General features: G+C 38.7%; 1 pseudogene; it reads left to right on the top strand.

Annotated features, from left to right (window-relative positions):
- Positions 1-442: 442 nt before the first annotated feature.
- Positions 443-6700, top strand: LOC118971999 (cAMP-dependent protein kinase catalytic subunit PRKX pseudogene; annotated as a pseudogene).
- Positions 6701-10380: the final 3680 nt, after the last annotated feature.

Genomic DNA, 10380 nt, shown 5'->3' with positions numbered 1-10380 from the left:
ATTGGACCCTTACAGAACGGGGAAAGGACTAGTTCAAGTGGGTATGTTTCTATTATATCAGGAAGGAGTCTATGTTCAGTTCAGTATTCTAAAATAGAGGTGGAGTCATGATTTATGCAGACCGCTGTATGAGGAACTTTAATCGACATAATAGCTCATGAAGTCTTAAATTATTGACAGTCTTTATTGTTATTACTAAAACATTATTATTTGCAAAGAGAAGCAGTCTTCAATGAGTGTGTATGTTATAGAAATCAAACCATTACCAAAATTGAAGAAAAGATATTTCTTTACCCTAAACATTCCATTTTCAATTTTTATAATTTAGAATTACATTCTTTGCTTGAATAAGAGTATCCAACCTCTTCTAATAATGAGTTTCTTTTCATTTTTCTTTAGCTGTAATCACTAAGGAGCAGCTAAATATTTTCATTGGTCCAGCATGAGGAAGAAAACAGGAGAGGAGGCATATGCAGGTGTGTGTACTGTGGGGGTGGGGGGGGAGGTGTGAGGGAGAAGTGGGAGGTCAGAAGAGTCAGGAAGGAGAGAAGGAACAGAGTTTTCAAGTTATTTGGGTAGCAGTTCTCCATGGCTTCACTAATCAGTACTTCTTTCAGAAGTCACTTGAAGCAGAAAACACTAATAAAATTTAAAACATTAATGACTTCCACATTATCACAAAAGAATGGTATTTAAGTGCTTAGCATAGTGTTAGGAGCTCAGTAAATGTTTCATCAAGAAAATGGGGATGTGCAAATGTTGCATAGGGATTTTGGTTTGCAGGCAGAGAGCTGCTGCTAAAAGTTCACACCAACTGATAAGATTTAACTTGCTTGTAATTGTGACCGTTTTAAGTTTACATAAATGAAATCATAACATATAATTTTATTTTATTTTAGTTAGTTTTTCAGGATTGCACTACAGATCACACCATGGGTACTTTCTTTCACTAGACTGAATCTGCATTTTCCCTTAGCATCCCAGCCCCTAACCAGTCAGACTTTTAACTAATTCTCTAGGTGTTTTCAGGTGATTAGGAACTGTGCCTGTAGAATGATCCTACCTGCTTGGAAGAGAAGTGCTAATAAAAGGTCAAAGCTAAGTTCCAAGGGACTGGGGCCACTGAAGCTAACAGTGTTAATCATCATTAGCTGTTACTAATGCTAAGTCATGCAAGCCTGTGAAGTTCACATGGAAAGAGAAATTTCGATCAATAGGGCTTTATGCTGCCATGCAGCATAATTGCTTTCTGGAAGTCAAGTTTGTAAAGCTTTTTTCTTTCTTAAAAAAATAATTCTGTGCTCTGAAAGCCTGCATTAGTTTCTGTACCTATAAGTGTAAGATAAATCTATAATGTTTCCTTAGCAATCTTTTTTTTTATTTTACTGTCCTATTACTATGGAGGTTGGTTACATGCATACTTTAGTAACTTTTGGTGTCTATTTAACAGAGAAACAATTTTAATTATTATCAAGTACTTTCAAATGCGACATTAATTATACATGTAACCAGGACATTGCAAAACATGGCTGCACGGGATAAGTCAGATCCCCACTACTAAATGTTATTTCATAACAGGATTGATGTTTTAAAATCCACTTCTGAATTGTCTGAATGTCTGTAACAACAAGTCACGAACAGATTTTAGTACTTTGTTTGCTGTTGACCTGTTGATGCTAAGGGTAGATGGGCTGTATTGTTTAGTTGGCAAGGGAAGCATACAAGCCATTGCTGCTCGTTTTATTTATGTTAACTACCCAGAGGCCCTGTGAGTGCTATGGAATAATTTTACATTCATGGGGAAAAATATAATAGACTTGCACATCCCAGTGTTGATGGCCTTAAATAAAAATACCCAACAAAATATTTTATGTCCTTGCTATGTCAAGAATTTTGAGGCTTTTAAAAAAAGAGGGAGTTAAAAGCATGTGTTTATGAGCTTAGTATCATAGAGTATAAGTTACGTTGCAAGTAGATTCAGGCATGCCCATTTGCCTTTACCTGCTAGCAGAAAGGACTTTCAAGTGTGATTAGAGAAAGTGGAAGTACATTTTTTTAAAGTGGTAGAAAATCCTAATTTCCTCATTAGCACTCAATAAAAAAGTGAAAATCTGTTTTCACATTTCAGAATTTTCTTTAAATCTAGCTTATGTAAACTAGAATATTAGAAATCTTATAGTCTAGATCTTTATGTCCCAGACTTACAGTCCATTCTAAAATGCTTATAACTCAATTCCTCTCTACATGATTTTTCTCTCCCAAAAGATGTGACTTCTTAACAGTTTACATGAATGTCTCCAAAGAAAAAACTCATTGTTTTTAATTTCATTTTAAAACTTGTAATAATAATGACTTCTATTTTTGTATGCTTCAGTGCTTTGATTGAGCTTTTATGTGTATACACTGCATTCAGTTTTTCTTTCTTCATTATATTCAACAGTGAGTTAGACCTATATAATATTTGAGTACTTCATTCTTAGAGAAGAAATTCTCATTATTATCAAGCACTTATCCATTGAGACATGAATTATAAATATTATAACAAAGATATCACAAACAATGGTTACATACGGTAAGATAGATTCCCAACATGATACGTCTCTATTATACTTCAGGCACTTTAGAAATGTGCTGTATTGGAATTAATGTTAATATGTACGAGAAAGATAGATGACAATGTATTTTATTTTGCTTGTATTTAACTGTGTCCCCCACTGAGGATTAAATGAGATCAAGGACCACAGCATTTGCCCTTGCTGTGAGCTTGGAACACAGCAAAAGATGAGTGCTACTGGCTACTAGTTTGTATTAATTTTGTACGGACATGCATGTCCATTTTCTAATTAACAGCACTTGGTTCCCTGCCCATCTGTAATTTCTGGTGAAATAATGGTTGATACAGATCTTTTTTTGTCAGTTCTTGTTAAAAATCTTCCCAAACAAATGGACTCCACAGGTAATTAAAGTTCATTAAAAATGACCAACACGCTAAATTTCTAAATATATTGAAATTGTGAGGATGTATATGTGAAAAGTAATACATCCTATTTCTCAACCAACTCATGAACAGGACCTTGATTAAGCAATGGATGTTTCATTTGTTTTTAGAATATTAGTGTGCATGTACAAATACATGCAAACATATGCATGAGATATGTACACTTAAATATACATATATGCATTGGTGAAATATACATACATATAATATGCAGCATAATGATATACAATAATAAATGCAAAAGCATAAAAATAAAGCTTAAGAGCAAAAATTAAATGCATGATATCCAAATCACAACACTTTCACAGATGCTACCTGGATGGAGGAAAGGGAGTGGGACTTCAACCAATAACTCCTTTTCACGTCTTTGGGTTACAATGTCCTAATTTCCTGGTAATTACGGAAATCTGGAGAGTAAAATCCAACCCAGTTCCTTTCTTTGTAATGCCTCTAGTTAGTATGGGGGTGGGGTGGAGTGGAGTACCACATCAAATAACTTACAAAACATGTAAAATTACAAATGTTTGTTAGGAAGAAAAGATGCGAATGTGCCTATCTTAAAGGTACTACTTTCATTTAAGTAATATTAATCAACTGGATCTGGTGAGAGGTTTTAACTGGGAATGGGTGAAAGAAATAAGAGCATAAAATAGTGTCTCCTTGTTATCTGGTTTTAGCTACTGGATACTGATACCTGAGGTAGGAACGCGGGAAGAGGAACAAGTTGGGGATTGGAGGCGAGGAGTGGGTGATGCTCTGACACAGACATACTGGATTTAAGGGGCCATCGAGACACCCAAGAGACTCTCAGGTGGGCAGTTGTTCTATGATTCTAAAATTCAAAGGAGAGCTCGGGAAGGTGACATAAATTTGGGGGTCATTGGTTTTAAGGAGATAATTGAAGCCTCGAGCATGGATAAAATTGCTAAGAATAGTAGAGATGAGGAAATAAAAGAAATTAGTAAAACGTTATGAGTAACTGTAATATAGTTATAACAAATTATGTTAATAGATGTGCATTTGCTTATAAGCACTAAAACTACATAAATGACAACAAATGTACGTATTAATGAAATTGAGAGGAGTAAAATGCAGAATCTGAGTATTATAATTGGTAACATAAATGTAATCCATTTGATAATAAATATCTGTTCTTAACATGACAAATATGTATTCAGAATCAGTGATTTTGAGCATTATGATTTAATGTGTTGGCTTGTAACAGCCTAAACAGCACTGAAAACTGCTGATATTGATATTTCATAATTTGGGCATTAACTATTAAACACATAATCATATACTTACATTCACACAAGCAAACACCGTGTGAAATATAGGAGTTCAGACTTAAAAGAGATCAGTTAATGAGCTAGGGCACTGCAGTTAATGATTTTTTTCATTATATACTCTTAGATATTGCCAACATTAATTGTGTCATATATATCATCTCAGCTACAAAATCATTGAAACTGTTATTGAACAATAAATATTTTAGTTTAGAGTCCAGGAAATAATAAATTGTTTTGGAATTCGCTTTTAAAATGATTTGTTTAAGGAAATTTCTATACAGGCAAATAAATACAATACAGTAAAGTTATGTTCAACAGAAATATCCTTTAACCAGTCTGTCCTCCTAAAGGAAACCGCCGGCTACTCCCACCAGCTGCTCCTGCTCCTCCTGCAGTGAGCGCCGCGCCGGCGCCCAGTCATTGTCCCCAGCGCGCCGCCGGGCCGCGGAGGACGCACATGGCCGGGCGCCGCTGAGGCCGCCGCCCCCGCGCCGCCCGCCCAGGCTGCGTCCCGGGAAGCCCGGCGCCCCTCGCGCCCCGGACCTGAGCGCATCCCCAGGGAGGCGCCCTGGCCGGCCGCGGCGGGCCCCGAGTCCCCGGAGAGCCGCGCCGAGGCACCCGACGGCGCGCCCCAGCCGCCCGCCTACTGCCTGCAGGACTTCGACACGCTGGCCACCGTGGGCACAGGGACATTCGGGCGGGTGCAGCTTGTCAAGGAGAAGACAGCCAAGCATTTCTTCGCCCTCAAGGTGATGAGCATTCCGGATGTCATCCGCCTGAAGCAGGAGCAGCATGTGCACAACGAGAAGTCGGTGCTGAAGTAAGTCAGCCACCCGTTCCTGGTCAAGGTGTTCTGGACGTGGCACGACGAACACTTCCTGTACATGCTGATGGAGTTCGTGCCAGGCACCGAGCTGTTCAGTTACCTACATAACCGGGGCCACTTCTCCAGTAGCACCGGACTCTTCTACTCGGCGGAGATCATGTGTGCCATCGAGTAGCTGCACTCCAGGGAGATCGTGTACCGGGACCTGAATCCTGAAAACATATTGCTGGACAGGGACGGTCACATCAAGCTCACCAACTTTGGGTTCTCCAAGAAACTGGTAGACAGCTAAATGACCATCTTTTTCCCTTTCCTGCACCCACAGTTCCCCCTCCCCGTCCAGCTGATCTCACTCAGCATAACGCCCCCAACCAAGGTCCATCCATGTTTTCACAGCACGATTCCCCTTTTCACAGCCAAATAATATTCCCCTGCATTTACAGACCACATCTTTATCCAGTCATCTGTCAATGGACATCGAGGAGGGGGTTTCCACATCTCGGCTGCATATTTGGTTACAGGGCAAATGATTTTGTTTGCAAGCTGGTCAGAATGAAGCTCACAAAACTTCAAAAATAGAAACCTAAAGGGGTTTAAAAAAGAGAGACAGAGACCTCACCACTCAGAGCTGGAGACCAGACTGTATTACTTTGGATACATCCCAGCTGTTGATAATAACATGCAGTCATAAAATGTTCCATTAAGAGGAACAGAGATGAACATTTTCTTCCTCTGGACCTTTTTAGTAATTTACGTTCCTGAAATTAATCTTGATCTAGAACAGGGGTGTCCAAATGAAATGCAATACCAACCTCATGTGTTACTTAAAATGTTCAAGTAGCCGTGTTTTAAAAAGTGGAACAGGCGCATGTCATTTCATGATATAGTCTATTTAATTCAGAACAGTTGACACTTGAACAGTGAACATAGGGGCAGTGACCCCCATTGACCCCATACACAGTCGAAAAGCAAGATATATAACTTTGATTCCCCCAAAACTTAACTGCTCAGAGCCTACTTTTGACCAGAAACCTTACTGATAACATAAAGTGTATGAACACATATTTTGTATGTTATATGTATTGTATACTGTATTCTTATCATAAAGGAAGCTATAGGGAAAAAGAAAATTTTACTAAGAAAATAATAAGGAAGAGAGGATGCATGACAGCCTTTTCATGTAATACAGCATTTTCATGTAATATTCTCATTGAAACAAATCTAAGCATAAAGGATTTTTATGAACCACAATTAAAACCTGTGTTGGTCAAGGGTCTGCTGTACATCCCAAATATGATCATTTCAACATTTAATCAAGTTTTTCAATAGTTGCTAGTATTGGTTTTTAAATTTAAATTTACAGACCATTAAAATTTCAGTTCCTCAGTACATTTCAAGCATTCAGTTGATGCATGTGGGGTAGTGGCTCCCGTAGCAGATGGACAGACCTGGAATATACACCCGTGTTGTCCCGTTCCTTAGTGGCGTGGGGTGAAGGTGTTCAGCGTCTTCCTCACCTTACAGGAACACCTGCATTTCTGGGAAACGAGATACCTGGGCGGTTGTGCACTAAGTGGCTCATCTGGTGATTTTTAGAAAAACCTAAAAACTCTGGTGGTTTTTAGAAAGGGGCCATCCTGGGAACATTATATGATGCACTTAGATTCAGATTTCCCCCAATAGAATTCCATCTAGTCCATTGCAAAGACTAAAACACATAGAAACGAGGCACTTTTACAGAGAGTGGAGACCTTATTTTAAAAAGTGGTTTCTAAATATTAGAGCTGCCCCTAAGGACAGCGTGCTGGTATGTGGCATATCTTTATTGTACTTCATACCATGTTCAGTTCTTTGGAAGTCTGATTGCAAGCAACCAGAAGTAAAAGTTCTCACATATTCACTTGATTATAGATTTGGCCAAACCGTGTTCTTCTCCACTGAACCCATTATGCCCATTTAAGATTCAGTGGTTTACTTCCCAACACCCAGCATTACATTTACTTCATAGCTTGGATCTTGGAAAAGAAGGCTCATTACCACTGATGTATTGTTTTTGCAAAAAACTTCATCTTTCTTTAGTCTGTGGCTAGCGCACAGTGCAAACTGCAAACCCTTAAAAAAATTTTTTTTGGTCATTTTTTCTCCTTTTTATTTTTTTTCTGGATTATATTTGTTCTTCTTAACCAGCTCTGGTGAGGTATATGACTTGTATTCTGGTTCAGGATTCAGACCACACACAGGACTTTTGAATAAAAAGGGAAAAACATTCACCAGAGTCCTTGGGGGTCACCACAGAATAGATACCACAAAACAGATTCATCTCGACTAATCGTTTTGAACCTCTAATTATAGGGAAGGGTGTTTCTCATATTTTTCTATAGCATGGGCATGGTGTGCTTAAGCCTGCTGTAATTACGTAGACTCCCCACTATATAAATATATAAATATGAAAAATAAATAAATTACATTTAGCCTTTGGTGATTTACACTGTCAGCTTTTTGTTAAATTGTTTCCCAGGTCTAGGGCTTAGCAAAGGGAGCTCAATTCCATTTTCACAGGAACAACTCTTTCTCCTATGTGTCTCAAGCATTGGATACATGGTGCCAAGCTAGGCATTTGCTCCGAGCTGTATACCCATCTCAGTTCATCACTGCTGCTGATTTTAACAATTGTACTGCCATCTTGTGCCCACTGTCGGCCAGGCAGCAGATAGTTCAGGTCCAAAAATATCATCCCCATGTCTGCTTTCTTGGGCCTTGCATCAGCTTGCTCAGGTTGGGTTCTCAAAGATGTAGATGCTGAGACAGGGGCTCATATGGAGGAGGCTTATCAGGGTGTGCTCTTGGTATTCAGGGAAGGGAAGAGATGTTGAAGAAGCAGGATTGGACAGAAGGAGAAGCTGAGTTATGATGTCGGCTCAGGGGAGACCTCAGCCAACCCTACAGTGAGATCTGATATAGTGAGCCCCTTTAGAGCTGTGCTGAGCTGTCCTTTCCTTAGTGGTTCATTGAATACAGTATATGTTGGGGGAAATGGCTCTCTTCAGCCAAAGCAATCCTGGTCAGGGGCTGAAAGGTGAGGGCTTTCTGTGTCCAGCATCAGTGGAAGTAAATCCTTCCTTCCTGAAGGGGGATCTTGGCTGTGCATCCTAGAGTCTACAGCAACATACTCACATCTAAGTATGTTATGACAATGGCAAAATCAACACAGTTTGGTTTTCAAACCTGAAAAATGTCCCCCTGTATTACTATTATTCTGAACTCTTCCAATTTAAGAGAGCTCTTTGTGGTTATACATTTTCCTGGGTTGGTTCCCTCTACAGCCATAAGCACCAACTGTAATTAGTTTTCTTAATGCCTCTCTTTCTAGTCTGAGACCTTGTGTGGAAGATGCCATGATTTATCCTTTAAAGAAAAAAATCACTCTGCCAGCACATACCAAAGGCTTCATCGTGTTCATGGAATGTCTTCTGACTGGGTGACATCACAGTGTTTATTTATTAGGCTTCCTACCCACTGGTTTACTTTCTACAAACATTTATTAAAGGATATTGACCTTTAATATATTAAAGGTCATATATTAAAGGATAATGACCTGTAGATATTCCACTACTGTTATTTTCCCTCTGTCACTTCATTTGCGTGCAAATCCCTAAAATTTAAAAATTTCTCATAATATGTTTTGGGGAAAGCATCCAAGGTAATGGGCCTTGATAGGGAGCTTCCATTAGCCTCTCCAAGGGACCCCATTTAAACTGAGATCAAATTACTTTTTATCCAAAAATATTGGATCACATTTATCCAAAAATATTTTTTGTCTTTTGTTAGAGTTTATCTCCAGGCGACTGAGCTGCTGCACCTCTCAGCACCTCTTGTGGCTCTCACAGCTCTGATTTTGAATCTGAGTATCATGTCCATGGCCTATTTCTGATCTCTATGTAAATTTCATTTTTCTAAAATAAGATTTCATATTATTGTTAATACCTGCAGATTTGAAACGTTTTACATTTGATTTGGAAATCACCTTTGTTTCTCAATAACATTTACAGAGAGAAAAAAAGTCTATCGTACTTCTCTTTCACTTCAACATCTGTGATTATCTTTCTGTAATTTCATTTTCTTGGCAATGGAAGAAGAGTTTTCTACTCCTTAGTTGGATAGTAATCAGTAGTTAGTAACTATTAAAACACCACAGAGAAAGTATTCTTTTCCTGCCTTCTAGTTCTTTAAAACATTAATGTGCCTTTAGAAATTACTCTAGAGATGTTTATAGAAAATTGTTAGTTTTGGGGGAAATGTGCCAGATGCACATGTTGGTTGCACCTTAGGGTTCGAGTAAGAGGTTTGCAGTTGTCAGTTTTACTGACTTGTGGGAAAACCACTGTCCCAATCCAAAGAGTGTGCTGTCCAGAGCCCCAAATCTGTCACAAGGACTGATTGCATGCAAAACTCCAAAAGACAGTTCGGCACAATTTTCTGGGTAATAGAACATTTTTACAAGATTCCTTGGAAGGCCCAGTCTTGAATAAATAATGCAAACTCCCTTACACTCCAAGCTCTGCCATCACACAGCCTCTTCTGATAAAGCATTTGGTCCATACCAGGCCCATTTTGATTCCCTTGAAAGAGAATTATGTTCCTGGAAATATTAATTTTTATAGCATGAATCAGTATATGACATAGTTCTGTGATATAAGTCCCAAGTGAAAAATTATTGGGGAGTTGTTTTGTAATATTAATAGGCATTTATGAAAAATAGAAACTAAAGGTGAAAGGTGGTTAGTGCTGTTATGGGTTGATTGTGCCCCCCTGAAATTGCTATGTTGAAGTCTGAAACCCCAATGTCTCAGAAGGTGACTGCATTTGGAGTGAGGGTCTTTAAAGAGATAATTAAGGTAAAATGAGTTCATGGATGTGGGCCCGAATATAGTATTACTGGCATCACTATAAAAAGAAGAAGCTTGGACCCAGACCTATATAAAAGGAGAGCAAGTACAGAGGGAGGAAGACCGTCTACGCGCCAAGTGGAGGGGCCTCGGAAGAAACCCACTTGCCAACCTGACCTTGGACTCCTAGCTTCCAGAACTGGGAAAAAATAAATTTCTTTTCTTTAATCCACTCAGATCTTGGCATTTTGTTATGGCAGCCATAGCAACTAATACACTGTCTGCAACAACATCAAAATTTAATGAATTTTTGATTTGTGGATTCAGCTATATTTTAGTTCCTAAAGCTTGCTATTTATTTAGCTTGAAGATTTGGTTATA

This window comes from Manis javanica, chromosome 3 (genome assembly GCF_040802235.1).
Source record: "Manis javanica isolate MJ-LG chromosome 3, MJ_LKY, whole genome shotgun sequence".
Lineage (NCBI taxonomy): Eukaryota > Metazoa > Chordata > Mammalia > Pholidota > Manidae > Manis > Manis javanica.
This window is presented reverse-complemented; position numbering and strand designations above follow the sequence as displayed.